General features: G+C 44.4%; 1 protein-coding gene across 3 annotated transcripts in view; it reads right to left on the bottom strand.

Moving 5' to 3' along the window:
- NBEAL1 (neurobeachin like 1) overlaps nucleotides 1-14,045 on the bottom strand; it is a 2,018,929-nt gene that overhangs the window by 513,233 nt on the left and 1,491,651 nt on the right. The gene's annotated exons all lie outside the window — the stretch shown is intronic.

Genomic DNA, 14,045 nt, shown 5'->3' with positions numbered 1-14,045 from the left:
GTGTGAGCTAACAGTCGTGGAGATGAGAGGAGCCGCGCTGGAGCTCCGGGAAGTCAGACCGCTCGCTGAGGCATCACTCTTCACTCCCAAACGAGAAGAAAGACCAGCGAGTGACCGTGAAGGTGCGTAAGGCAATGGGAGAACATCTGCCCAATTTCCAATCGAGAGCGGATCAAGGAGCCATCCACAGACGCGCAAAGAGAATTGGAAACGCTGGAAAAGCCCAGTGAGTCTGCCCAAAGCAGCTGGGGACCCAGGGGCCTTCCGACTAGCGCAAGGACACATATTGTTTGAATGGAACAAAAATGCTAATGTGGGCAAAACTCAAAGTTTACAAAATCAATATAAAGAAAGAAGAATGTTTGAATGCAGACAAGACAAAGTAAGAAGAATGTTTGAATTCTGTCAAGACAAAGTCCAAAGCCCATCGCAAGACAAAAATATGAGACGTCAATGTGGGGGAGAAGTTTAAACAAGTTTTGCCAACAATTAATATACCAAGCACCTCATTGTATATGCCTTTTTGATATAACTAAAGAACTGAGAGACATTTAAGTAGTCCTGGCAGATGAGTATACCAGGCAATTGAAGTTGTATATAGATTCCTGACAGGAGAGTACACCAGGTAATCTGCAAACCTACAAAAGAAATCCTGGCAGGCGAGTATACCAGGCAAGTGAAGTTGAACAAAGATTCATGGTAGGGGAGTATACCAGGAAATCTACAAAGCTACAAGATGATTCACAGAAAGACAAACAAGAACCTTGTGACTCCAGATCAGGTCTAAAGGAAAAGTTGCTTAAAGGAACAATTTTTGCAATAGTATTTGAAGAATATAGGGGAAAGGAAACCTCCTCCGGGTCCAAGGGGCTTTTACATTGGAGAACATTTTAGTTGGAGTTATTATTTTGGTTTTGAACACTTCTGCCATCATCAAGACAAAGGCATTTCCTTGCTGTGAGAAACCTGAGGGCGCCCTCACTTCCTCCTCCCCAACCTCCTCTGCTTAAGTGGCCAGGGAAAGGCCATCACATTTGGGGGTGGATATGCGAGGGAGGATCACCTGGGTTGAGGAGATTTGGGGAATGGAGGCGGGGGGGGTCCTTAGGTGAGACACAGTATTCCCCATTCCCTTTTCATGACGAACCTTCAGTCCCAGAAGCTTTTATAGGGTATTATCAACCGACTCCTTGCCTTCTTTTAGGAATGACCCTTGGAGACACCCTCATTATAAAAGTACTAGAAACAGAACACCTCGAAGGACCTCTCTTTATATGGGCACCGTATATACACCTCACAATCCTCATGTTGAGTCCAATAAACCTCAAACCTTTGTCAAACCAGGGAGTAAACAACTAGGAGTAATGCCCCCTGTTATTCAGTCTCTTTCCCTCCCCTACACACCTACTGTCCTACATTCACATACCTACTGGGACGAGGAAGAGGAAACTAGGAGTAATGCACACTTCTAGTCAGTTTCACCACTATGGTACCGAGACGAGGAACATTACTAAGGATGGTCAGGCATGTCCCGTTAATTACTATAATTGTGGTCAGGAAAAGACTTGCACCTACGACCAATTGAAAGGCCACAGGTGCAGAAAATGGTAGACAGAGAGGAGAAGGGGGAACCTGCCTGGTGAGAAGGTGGCAGCTGAGGGTTGAGGATCAGGTTGCAGCCGGGTCGGCAGAGAGGACCAGAGCCCCAGCAACTACCTGAACCGCGTGCTCCCAGCTGGAGCTGGGGAACACAAAAGACTTCCAAATGCTGCAGACCGCTGGAGCAAGGTTTTACGATAGCTGGAGCTCCCAACGCTTACCCGGGAGGAAAGTGGAAGTCAGAGAAGACTGCGTAGACACCCGGAGTAGCAGCGGAATAACAGCCAGTGTGCTTGAGGGAACACTCGCACCAGGGCGCTCCAGGGGTGGGAATTGGACATTTGCAAGTAGCGATTCAGCTAAAATGGCTAAGAGTGGGGGTTGGAACCCCAAGGGAAGAATATTGAATACCAAGGAAATTGCAAAGCACTTTCTGAAATGCCACAAGATATATTGAATATCGAACAAACTGCCAAGTACTTTTTAAAATGTACCACCAAGATTTATTGAATATTGACTTAAAGAGAAAGGTAAGGAAATCCGATGAAAATGCCACACAAGTGAAAAGCTAATGATGTACAGTCATGAACACTGTGAAAACCTGATCAGAAGCATTTGATGAACAAAGTGAAAGCTCATAATAAGCACTATTCATTTAAGCAGAAAAGCAAGTGTGAAATACAAGTTAATGAAATTGAACGGACATTAAGAAAAGCCAATTACAGAGTGACTTGAATACAAGTTGTGGTAAAGCCAAAGACTGCCTTTGGGAAATCTACAATGAATGGGAATTACTTACATAGGTTCAGAGAGGAAGCCTATGTTGGTGAAAGGCTGGACAGAAGCTATGAAATGTGAATGGTGGCACGGCGAGTCTGAACCAAAAAGCAAACAGAGATCGGCGAAACAGGAAACACGTGGTGGCATCCCCAGGAGACGCGTAAAGAAAAGTGCCATTGAATATTGACATTTGATACAAGTTGCCAAATACACAAGGTGACAGTCAACTATCACGAGTCATCGGTTGTGTGACCTGTAGTGGGTAAACCGTCTGGTTTGACAAATGCGCCTAGTCCGAGTGACCCTCCTGATTTCCTCGGAAATAACCAAGGAAAACCAATAGTATCGCAAAGTGCCAAGGGTTATCAGTTGCGTGACTTGTAATGGGTGGGCCGTGCGGTCCAACAACTACTACGCCTAGACTGAGTAGCCCTACTGGAGGAAGAGCCAAAGAAAGCCACAATACAAAGTCTATGCAACATGACAATTGCTGAAGTGAAAGAAAGTCTTTGTTTGAGCCATTTTAAGAGCCTAGAGGATTACAAAGTTAAACTGAAAGCATTCGTACAAGTCAAGAGGCTCCCAGCAGTTCTAGAGGAGGAGCTGCCTGCTTGGGGAAGGGAACCCCGAGACATTTTGGTACTGTGTTGAACTTGGGGAAGGGAGCCCAGAGACCTTTTGGAACTATTGTTGAACTTGAGAAAGGTGTAGCTGAAACAAGCCACAGCTGGAAGAAGCTCAGAACTTTACTTTGAACACTGTTTCTTTTGGTGCTGACATCCCTACACCTTGTATAGCTTTAGGTGTGAGGGCAAGTATAGGTTTTGGACACAGACAGACTTTTGAGTTGAACTTAATGACACAGACTATCCTTAGTTTCTTTAGGTAAGGACGAAGCCCACCTTAGCTTAGGGCAAGTTAGGCATTAATCCATCCTGACAAATAAAGACCAATAAAGTATTTTTCTTAAGGAAAGTGAATCTATCATCTGTGACTTGCTTCACGATGCCCCCACCCAAATAATAAAGAAGGTAGAGGGTAGACCGTTCAATCCAACCTAAGAGATCTTGATATGTCTCGACGTGGTAGCGTTGTATACCAGTATACCACAGAGAGCATCATTAGATGTATTAGAGGAAAGATTACTCATACAGAGCAGAAATACCAAAACCCTGGCCTCATTTATTATGTGATGTGCTCAAGTAGCACTCACGGAAAACTATTTTCATTTTAATGGGCACTACTTCAAGCAGATACAGGGCACAGCGATGGGGGCTACCTAAGCCCCGAGTATCGCTAACCTATATATGGAGGAATTTGAGAAGAGCTTCATCTATATGGATACAAATCCATTTAAAAAGAACATCCAATTATGGAAAAGATGACGTTCTTATGATCTGGAAAGGGGAGGAGAACAAAGCCCTTTTTTTTTTTCGAATGGATAAATGGACAAGACCAGCATCTCAAATTCACAGAGAATTATAGTAGGGAAGAAGTGAATTACCTAGATATAAAGATCAGAATAGACACAAACAAGGGAGAGCTTTACGTGAAACCGTACAAAATACCTACAGAGCGAAATGCATTATTGCATCCGACCCATACACGTGATAATTTGCCCTTTGGGCAGTTTTTACGGCTTAAAAAGAACAGTACTAACAGAGAGGACTATAGAGAAGGAGCCAAGAGATTAAGAGTGAATCTACATGAAAGAGGCTATCCATCTAGCCTGACCAAAAGAGCAATGAAAAGAGCGGACAATAATCATTGTGAAGCGATACGAACAACAGCTGATACCTAAGGAAAAAGAAAGAGAACTTGGTCTTTGTAAATACTTACAGTAACCTATCAAACCGGATCAGAAAAATGATATCTCGAAACTGGAGAATCGTGGAAAAAGGAAAGAGTCCTATAGAAAGACAACTAATTGCATTCCAGAGGAGTAGAACAGTAAAGGACCAGATAATGCGTAATGATATCACAAAGCAAATAAAGGTCCAGCCTACATTGACAGAAACATGGGGAATGCGGGCACCAGAGGGACTGTAACACTCACCTTGCATCCACAGGGGCACCTCTGGACTGGTCCGGGATGCTTCGGAATGCGCTGCACCTTCCCCGAGGTTCGTTCTGCAGGAGCCGGTTCTGGAAGATGGGAGGTGGATTAAGCGACCTCTCCTTTCCACGATTAACCCTCCTCCCAGCGTTTCCCCTGCGGTTTTCCCTTGGGACTTCTCTCACCTTGATTTTAGGAAAGTTGCGCTCTCCGTCCTGCCGTACTGGGCAGCGGTGCGTCGCTGTTCAACCAGTATCTGGCACTCCTTGCCCACCGCATCGCCGCTCTCTGCCCTAATTTCCAGTGCTATGCGGACGATACCCAGCTCATTTTCAGGCTACCCTCAGCCTCCCCCTCTCCTTCCCTCATCTCTGACTGTCTGTCTGCTATCCAGGAATGGTGTGCCGCCAATGACCTCTGCCTTAATGCCAGTAAGACTGAGATTCTACTCATCGGTACACCCACTCCCTCCTTCCCTGCAGCTCTCTGGCCTGCCTCCCTTGGCCCCCTCCCTGCTCCTACCTGCAATGCAAAAAACCTTGGGGTCATCTTCGACTCCACACTCTCCTTCTCTCCTCATATTTCTGACGTCGCTAAGAAGTCACACTACCAGCTGCACCTCCTCAGAGGTATTCTTCCCTTCCTCTCCTTCCCCCAGAAGCTCACTGTCTCCCGAGCCCTGGTTCTCTCGAAGCTGGATTACTGTAACAGCCTCTACCTTAATCTGCCTGCCTCCACTCTCCGCCCTCTGCAACTCATACAGAACAGAACTGCGAGACTTGTCCTTGGCCTCAAGCCCAGGGACCGTATCTCTCCAGGACTGAAATCTCTACACTGGCTCCCAGTGGCTGCGAGGATAAAGTTCAAAACCCTCTGCATTGTCCACAAGGCCTTCTGGGGCCTTGGTCCTAAATACCTTCAACTCTCTCTTCCCAAATATCTTCCTTCCCGAGCCCTTCGCTCATCCGCCTCCAACTCCCTCAGGGTCAGCCGCTTCTCGAAGCAACCAGCTGGGGGTAGATCTCTCTCCGCGGCAGGGGCCTCCCTCTGGAACAGCCTTCCTGCCTCCCTGAAACTTGAGGAGAACCATCTCCGGTTCCAGAAGCACCTCAAAACCTTCCTCTTTGCCTCTGCTTTCTCTCTCCCTCTCCCCTGCTGAACAGCTAATATTCTTCACTGAAACTGCACTGATTCTGCAACTGGACCACTCTTAACGGCCTCGGTCCTGGGCCCAGCCACTCTCCACTTGCACTGATGCCCTGGAACCCCTCTGCACTGCGGGACTGTCTCTGTAGCCCTACAGCCCCCCCCCTTTTCCAGCACTTGTTCTGCACTTACCGTGCACTTGCCACCAGCTGGCCCTATTTATTTATTACTTTACGCCACTTACCTTGTACTGCACTTCCCCCCTCCCCTTCCCCTTGCACTTTTCCCCCTCCCCCACCCCTGCACTTGCGCGATCTGAATGACACCTGGCCTAGTAGGATCGTTGTCTGTCTCCCCTTGTTTCCTCCCCTCCCTGCCTCGTCGCGCCTTGAAACACCTGTGTATAGGCGCGTTACAAATGCCATATCATATCATATCCGCCGATTTACTTCACTGGCGATTCGCCTGGAGTCCAGACCAGCTGTGACCCCGCTTTTCAGGTAAGTCTCTTCTGAGTTTTGAGAATAATGCCTGTATCGTTGAATAGTCTAACAACCTTCTTCTCTTATCTTACAGAGGCTGATGAGAAGAGCCCAAGCTGAAGGCTGAGTTCGAGAAGGTAAGGATGCGCTGGAAGCAGCGCTGAAAGCGTCCTTGCTAGTTAACAGACCTGTGCGGTTTCTTCGCAGGTCGGAAGATTCCTGGAAGCGACAATACTTCGGAACCAGACGCCGTAGATGATGTTCGGGAAGAAAAGGGCTGCGGCCTTCCAGGAGAACTGGGTAAGTAGCTTCTGATTCTCGCCTCCGGTGCTCCTAGAGATGTAGCTGGAGAACGATGGAGAAACTTGCAGAAGGCTCCAGCTGGATGAAGGAGCTGAAGCTAAACAGGTAAGGATGAGATGTCCAAAAGTCTCTAGCCAGTGTAGGCCAAGGTGCAGAGCAGGACCCGGTGAACGTCACGCTGCAAGGCAGAATAACGTGAAGCGCGTGCCTCAGGTCGGGCGTGCTTTAAATACCCGGCAGGTATCCCCGGTGCCTTTGGAGCGGACCCCGCCCTAATGCTAGACTGCGTGTTGCAGTTCCCCAATGGTCCTCGCGGGGGCAGCCATGTCCACCCATTGTCTATTGGAATCTATGCTCACCCAATGAGTCTGATGTCAACGGCGCCAGGATTGCGTCCAAGGCATCCGCAACTGACTGAAGCAGGCCTTCCTGGCCTTGTTAGAGTACTGTGGCGGGGGCCATGGTGCCCGAGTCCCGTGGTCTGGAGTTAAGGTCGTGACAGGGACATTACCCTTGTGGTAATTGCTCTTGTTGTCAACAGACTACGCAATCCACAGAAATAGATCTAGGCTTAACTAGCCAATGGAGACAAAAAGTGTTAACTAACTGTAATTCCAAATTTGTAGGTTACGTGATCTGGTGCCCCTGTAAAAAGATCTATATAGGGAAGACAGAGAGAAAAATTAAGATTCGGATCACGGAACATAAAAGCTGTATAAAAAATAGAGTTCATACGGCCCCCCCCTAGTGGGACATTTCATTGAAAAAATACATAAAGCAGACGAACTGAGGTGGTCTGTAGTATATCAGGTGAAAAACAGTAACGACATCAATATGTATAGAAAGAGACTCATGTTGAAAGAAAAAGAACTAATATTCCTGACAAAAAGCACAGAACTGGGATTGAATGAAAGGGCAGAATGAGGCTATTCAAGAGATCACTTTGGAAACCAAAGTAGGGCACAGTTGATGGACCAGCCTAGTAGCTGGGACAAGAAAAGTGTACATTAAAAACTGTTGTTGTTTGGATTACCAAACACAGCTTTTTAATTTTGGATCAACATTTGAGATGAAAGTAGACGTGAAGATGAATATTCAAAAACTCTGGGTTGATACAGCACTGTCAAATAGAATGATGGAAAGTAGATGTGCGGGTAAATGGTAGATGCCCCTGTCCTGATGCTGTCTATGATCTAGCACACTTGTGAGCACGCGTTATCGGAAACCCATTTATGAGGTCCAAGTCAGGGTATTTAGAGACATGTTCTGTTGATAAAACTTATGACGGACCTCATTAGGCGACGGATACGTAGGTTTAAAGTGCTAAGAAATGCGAGCTTTGCCAAAACGGAGACCCGCAGAACATGCACAAATGACGTTGCCTAGACAATGAGCGAGGCATGCTCAAGCAGATTAGAGGAAAGTACCTCAGATTTAGGGTCCGCGACGCGATGACGTTACATCAATGATGAGCACAACAGTGCAACTTAAGAAGGGATCTGGCAGTAGGACGGAGTAAGAGACAAGAAGCCAGACTGCAGACGCGTGGACCTACCGGATGGTGAGAGAGACTGCTTTTCCCTTGAATTGAGAGCGGCGATTGGGACCCGCGAAAGTGCTTAACTGCACAGCAATATTTGGGTAAGCCAATAGAATAAGCCCATATATCGTAAAACAAAGGTGGTGAAGGAGGTCAATGAGTTGAGAAAACAGGGTAAAAACAATAGTTTCCTGTATACCTGTTTTGTTTACTTTGTAGAGTGTACAAATCCTGAAGAGGGAGGACTTGGGACCAAAGGAGGATCAGGTATCCCATAAGTCCTTTACCTGGATTTGGAATCCAGATATCCAGGGTTTATAGAAAATCGGAATTTGGGTGACTAAGACCAGGCATAGAGGTAAGATAACTAGAGACATGGATACTAAGATTCCTGATAAGGAATGGAGGTAAAAACAAGAGTGAAGCCCTTACAGGTGTGCTTTTTTTGCCTTTAGAATCGCCTTTGTAGGCGTGGGAAGAGCGCGAGAATACAATTCACATCACCATAACCTAGATGTAAACGTGCTGCAAAAGATGGCCGTAGAAGATTGAAAGTCATAACCATTATTAAAAAGATATAAAATGAAATATTGACCATGCTGTTCTAATAAATATCCGTAATGAATAAGCCTGAGATTGCGGGTAGGGAAATGTACAAAAGCTTAAAAAAATGGCTGAAAGAATACATTTTAAGATTGTCAATGCGAAACCTGTTTTCTAGCTGAAGTGAGGAATGTGAATGACAAATAAAAGGCAGAAGGTTCAAAATTAATTTTCCTCTTCCTCTGTGATTAAAACACAGTGTTTTGTGGTAATAGAACTACAAAAAGAGTGGTTGATTAATAAGACCATATCTTGTGCACTTGCTTTCCACAAATATCCATCTGGTGTGTTGGCCCACATGAAGGATAGAAGGGAGTAAAATATAAGATCACTTACAAAGGATGATAAGAAGACAAGCATGGCGTATTCACAGAAAACTGTTATAGTACATGCCCCTGAAGCATTTCCTAGTCAACTGCTTTAAGAAACAAGGAAAGAAACATGTCGGGTGTGTTGTGATTGTTGAATGAATGAGTGACAGTTGTACGGATGATCAGAAGGAGTTAGGACTAGTATGCTCGTCCGTCAATACAGACAGGTGTTGGCAATAGATCTCTAATGAAAACTTGTACTATAGATAAATTAAGTGTCAAAGAATTGATGTACTAGATAGGAGATTGTCTATGGGACGAGCTTGTCCAAGTAAAAAAGTATTTTAGAACTTTGTTTAAAATATGAAATAGAATGTATTTTATTTATATGTTTTTATAAAATGAAAATAAACTGATATTTTTTTATAAAAAGTTGGTAGTAGCATGTTACAATATAATAGATAATAAGACATATGACTGGGCCGACACGGAAGGTGATTGTTAAGCACAGGACCCTGTAAACAAAGTAGATGAATTGTTGTTATTTAAAGAGGGCTGTTTAAAGTGGTCCAGTTACACATTTCCTCAAGTCTGAGGTTTGTGAGTTGCTTCATGATGCTACACATTGTACCCTCTGTTATTTTGTTTATAGTGCGAAGGCCAGGATAGGACGTTTTGGGCACAAGGACAGATTATTAGTTACGGACTTCCTGACACAGACAGATCCTTAGTTTTGCTTTATAGGTAGGGAAATTCCTCTTTATAATAGGGATAGAAATGCATTCTCCCAACCTCTTTTTCAAAACATTAACACCTTGTGTCTGCGGCTCATTGACGACCCCTCACAATGCCTTAAATGATGTGCATTAAATGATGTGCATTCATCGCCATAATTCGTTACAGACTTCTATTTTTGGACCCATCATATCTGTACAGTAACGTAGCACTGTTATGATGATTTGCCCTCACATGCTCTGTGACAAAGGACAATGATCTGACTGGGGGTTCCCGTGTTGAGAGTGGACATTCTATCCCAGACTTTTTGACTAAAACAATTTGATTATTTTGGTAGTTCGAACAATGAGGCTCATCCAACTTGGTCTAGTAATGAGGCTTATTTCAAAGGGTAAAACAGATATGGAGAGTCTCATAATTGTGGATAAAACAAATTCATGACATACAAAATACAATTAGCGTTATTAATGAGTTCAATTCCAGTGGCAAACCAGATTAATAAAATAAAAACAAAACCACTAGTCAATCTTGATGTTAAATCTGGACTTTACAGAATATTTGTATTTATTTTATTTATATAGCATTTTAATCGAAAGCACTTTACAGTATAACAGAATACTTCAAACATGAAACAGGAGAAGCAAATAACAATATGTATGAATCAAACCACTAAAACAGTAAGTAGGACAATTTACATACTAGGATGAAGAAGAGGGGGAGTGGGGAAGGAAGGAAGAGGGAGGGAGAGTAAGGAGAAAAGTGAGACAGTAGGACGAGAGAAAGACTTAGGAGTAAAGGGGGAAGGTGAAGTGACCAAAGAATCAGGTAAAGAGGGAGAGAGAGAAAGGTGAGAGGGACAAAGTTATCAGGGAGGGGAATGAAGAAGGAATGATTTCAAGGAGATGCGGAAGGAGGAATAGGTGGGGATGGACCGGATAGGGAGAGGTTGGGAGTTCCAGTCTAAGGGGGCAAGAAGGTGAAAGGAGCAGACTCGAGAAGAGGCACAAGGGGGAGGGGGAACAGAAAATAAGAAGAGATCAGCAGAACGAAGAGAGCGAGAAGGGGTATAGAATGAAAGAAGAGATGATATGACTATGGAATGCTGCAATTGGACATTAGGAAATCACCTGTTTGAGGACAAACAAGTAAAAAGCTATTGTAGGTTTAAAGAAAATTACAAATATTAGTTGCAAAGGAAACAACCTCCGGTTTTCTTTACTTATTCCCTTGCCAAGCATGACAAGATAGAGCAAACAGATAGAATGTCCCATTAACGTGCACCAAATTAAATCACTGCTTGTGAAACTTTATATGGCATATGATGACAAACCTTTGTGGACCTAAATATGTAGCGAGCAGAGTGCAACAACTGAAAAATTAACTAGAACATGTGATATTGACTTTGTTAATAGTAAACACAATTTGATTCCTAGTTGCAACTTTTAATTCAGTCAGACCAGTGTCATAAAGGATCAATAGACAATGTTATGGTCTTTATTTGTCTCTTTATTAAGAGAGGTCCTTACATTGTATATGGGTCATGTACAGAATGAGTTCACAGACCTCCTGTCCCACACTTTTCCTTTTTTTACCAATCACATTTTATTGAGAACAAATTATGGAACAGCTCCACTAGTCCAATGTGTCCAGCAAATACAGAAATCTAGAAGCAGCAACCATTCACACAAACAGCGTAATTGGATGTCATAAGAACATTTGTAATCAAAATAAACAATCGACTGTTACAGCATGGACAGAAAAGTAACTAAGAACCATATCAAAATATAATAAAACCAGCAGTGGGGGGATGGGGGGGAGGAAAACAGACAAGTTAATGGAGGCAATGCTCTGGAGGAGTATCACAATAATGTAAACAAAATCATATCATGTGGCTTATGATGATGACCAGGGTTATCATTCTGAGCCACAAACTGGATTAAGGGCTACTATTCAGCAAGAAATGTGGGCATTTCGCCTTTCAGGGTAGCTTCGATTTTACACATGGCTACTATATAAACAACAGTTTAACCCACCACTCCCTAATGTATGGTGCAGTAAGAGACCGCCAATTCCGGGCTAATCCTATTCTGGCTGGGACGAGGAGGTCTGTGAGTAACGTATCTGATTTGGCCGACAATTTATAGTGCCCTTCAAGGTCCACATCTCCCAAGAGCAGCGTCAGAGCCGCCATAGGGAAATCTACCTCAGTAATCCCCTTAATTTGGGCAAACACCTCCTTCGAATAAGACTGAATCACAGCACAGGACCACCAGATATGATAAAGAGTCCCTGGGGCCTGCGCACATCTCTTGCAGCGGTCCAGTACAGCAGGATTCATCCTATGAAGCACAGAAAGGGTGAGGTAACATCGAAATAACAGCTTATAACCATTTCATTTTAGCAATAAACACCTAGAAGATTTAGCAATCCTGTTTCAAATATACCACGTAAGATCTCCAATAGGGACATTCATCTCTGCCTCCTAACACAACATATACGCATGCAGGGGTTTGAAACGACAAGTGTTAAGAACCTGATACAGTGATGAAACCCTATGAGCAGGGGGATCACCAACAAAAAGGTATTTGAATGGAGTCGTATCTCTTGTAGCCTGCTGAGAAATATTTGCACTAGATAGCCAATGGCGAAGTTGTATGTAAGAATACTTCTCTATGTCCTGCACCATGAAGGCCTGCTTACATTTAGCTCAGTCTCAAAGAGCAGACCCAGTCACTCTAGACCTCCTTCCACCCATCTAGTGAACATCCCCTGCTGACAGACTGGCTTGGAATATTCTGCACATATAAAAGAGTACGAAAGCGTAATCTGGACCCCTAAATACTTTAGGGAAGACTTGCTACTTTGGAATCTGCCTTGTCCCAATATTCCATTAGAACCCGGGACACTGGGAGGAAATTAGCCTCCTTCTTACGGACTAAGGGAGACCTCCGACACCAATCATGCATGGGAGTTTGCAAACTAGATTGTTCTATGGTTAACCAATGCATAGGGTTTCGATTTTCGCTCGCACTATCAAACAAAGGGGCTAACTGCGCTGCATAAAGGTAACTCCCGATATCAGAAACCCCCAAGCCCCTTTTTTGTTTTGCTGCCATCACAGTGTGACGAGAAACCTGCAGACTTCTAGGCCCAGATGAATCTAAAAATGGACGTCAGCAGGTCTTTGAGGGCCTATTTGGGAACCCAAAATAGGAGAGCATGTAAAACATATAACAGGCATGGCAGTAATGTCATTTTAAGGGCTGCAACCCGCCACAGCCACGAAATATCAGTCTGCGCCTGCCCTGGAAATTCTGCACATATAACAGAGTACGAAATCGTAATCTGGACCCCTAAATACTTTAGGGAAGTCTCGGTACATTGGAAGTCAAACCCCCTCTGAAGTTCTTGTTTCACCTCTCGGCTCACTGAGATATTTAGAATGGTGGATTTCGAGTAAATGATCTCGAAATCAGAGACCTAATGCAATGACTCTCAAGGACACTATTTGAGGCAAAGTAGTCTGAGTGAGATGCATATAGAAAAGAAGGTAATCAGCGTAAAGTGCAACCCTATGCTGATACCCAACTATGGTGATACTGCAAATGTTTTCTGATGCCCTAACCTTACTTGCCAAAGGCTCCATTGATAACAAAAATAACAATGGAGATAATGGACACCACTGGCGAGTACCCCTAGTCCGGGCCAGACGTTCAGACAAAGCCCCATTAAGTCTTATACGAATTGTCGGATGGGCAAAATTGGCCTGTATTCTGGTGATAAAAAGTGGTCCAAACGCATCCCACAACCCCTCCAGCACTTTGAAGAGATATGACCAATCTATACGGTCAAATGCTTTTTCAGCAGCTATCGGTATCAATGCCAGTTCCTGGCCATATCTCTTCACATACTCCATTACATCCAGGGTTCTACAGATATTATCAAAGGTTTGACGCCCAGAGCCAAATCCTGCTTGGTCTGTCTGCACTATACCTGTAAGAACTCCTGCTAAGCGGACTGCGAGGAGCTTGGAATAGATTTGAGCATCACAATTTAAGACCGCGATAGGGCGATATTATGTGCTGAGGGTGGGGTCTTTATCTGGCATACCTAGAAACGAAAGCATGGACTCTCCCATGGTGGGTGTAGGTGCAGCTGTATCAGTAAAGCTGTTGAAGAGCGAAACTAACTGCGGGGCAAGGAGGTCCACACATTTCTTATGAAATAAAGCTGAATATCTGTCTGGCCCTGGGGCCCTGTTGTAAGGGAGGGACTGCATGACCCGGGTCACCACCTCTACCGTGATCGGATTCTCTAATGCCTGCCGATCTTCGGGAGATGGAGGGCAGGTGTGCTTCTCTAATGAACTGCAGCTTCACGATAGCATTTTTAGCCCTTTGGGCCTTCAATTTGTACGCCAGTAGACGCAAGGCCTTATTAGAGGCGCTAAAATACAATTTCTTGGTCATTTCCTCCCGCTGTGACCCCAG

Source organism: Ambystoma mexicanum, chromosome 9, assembly GCF_040938575.1.
Source record: "Ambystoma mexicanum isolate Mex_15411 chromosome 9, UKY_AmexF1_1, whole genome shotgun sequence".
Lineage (NCBI taxonomy): Eukaryota > Metazoa > Chordata > Amphibia > Caudata > Ambystomatidae > Ambystoma > Ambystoma mexicanum.
Note: the sequence above shows the minus strand (reverse complement) of the source record. Positions and strands in the feature narration are given on the sequence as shown.